Raw genomic sequence first — 1,105 nt, 5'->3', positions numbered from 1 at the left:
ACGATTCTAAAAATCCCTTCAACCAGCCAGAGGAAGAAGGCTTTCTCTACGTGTTCTTCTCACATGATTGTGATATCCCTCTCGTATGGCAGCTGCATCTTCATGTATGCTAAACCTTCAATCAAGCAGAGAGTATCTATTTCCAAGGGAATTGCTGTGCTCAATACCTCAGTGGCTCCACTTCTGAATCCTTTTATCTACACCTTGAGGAATCAGCAAGTGAAAACGGCATTCATTAATACAATACAGAGGATTGCATCTTTCTCAAAGAAATGACTATACCATTTCACTATATAAAGAAAAGAGACTTGAAAGTACCTAGTGTTCATAAGTCTCTTCAGTTTCTTCTCAGTGTTTTGTTATTCATTTTCCCATCTAAAGAAGACGTTTGTTCTTTAGAAGTAAATTTATGAATGCAGTGAGCAGGGAATTAATCAAACATGACCTGAGTCTTGGAGGTCAGCACACTACTATTGTGTTAAACTTCCTCTTTATATAAGCTAATATTATTTTAAATCCAAAGTTTTTTTCTCCCTGAAAGTCATCTATTCTCTCAGTGATATCTGATAGATATTGAACATTTCTTTTCTTTCTTTTTCTTTCTTTCTTTCTTTCTTTCTTTCTTTCTTTCTTTCTTTCTTTCTTTCTTTCTTTCTTTTTCTTTTCTTTTCTTTTTTCTTTTTTTGTTTTTCGAGACAGGGTTTCTCTGAGATTTTGGAGCCTGTCCTACAGCTAGTCCTTGTAGACCAGGTTGACCTCATAATCTTCAAACTCACAGAGTCCACCTGCTTCTGCCATCCAAGTGCTGGGACTAAAGGTATGCGCCATCACCGCCTGGCTGAACATATTTTGGCAATGTCTCTTCTGTCTTCTAAAAATTCATTCCGGATTAGAGATTGGCTCAAAATAGAGGGAGTCTCAACACAAAGGGTCTGGCGTTGGGTCACAATTCCACCAACTATAAAAAAAAAAAAAAACCCTAAAAAACAAAGTGAATTTTTAGATTCAAGTTGGTCAAGGCTATGAAATAGTGTTTCACATTTGTTATATTTGATGCATTATTTGATAGGAAGGTTATAACAGTACTCTATATTTGTGACAATTT

This window comes from Microtus ochrogaster, unplaced genomic scaffold (genome assembly GCF_000317375.1).
Source record: "Microtus ochrogaster isolate Prairie Vole_2 unplaced genomic scaffold, MicOch1.0 UNK158, whole genome shotgun sequence".
NCBI lineage: Eukaryota > Metazoa > Chordata > Mammalia > Rodentia > Cricetidae > Microtus > Microtus ochrogaster.
This window is presented reverse-complemented; position numbering follows the sequence as displayed.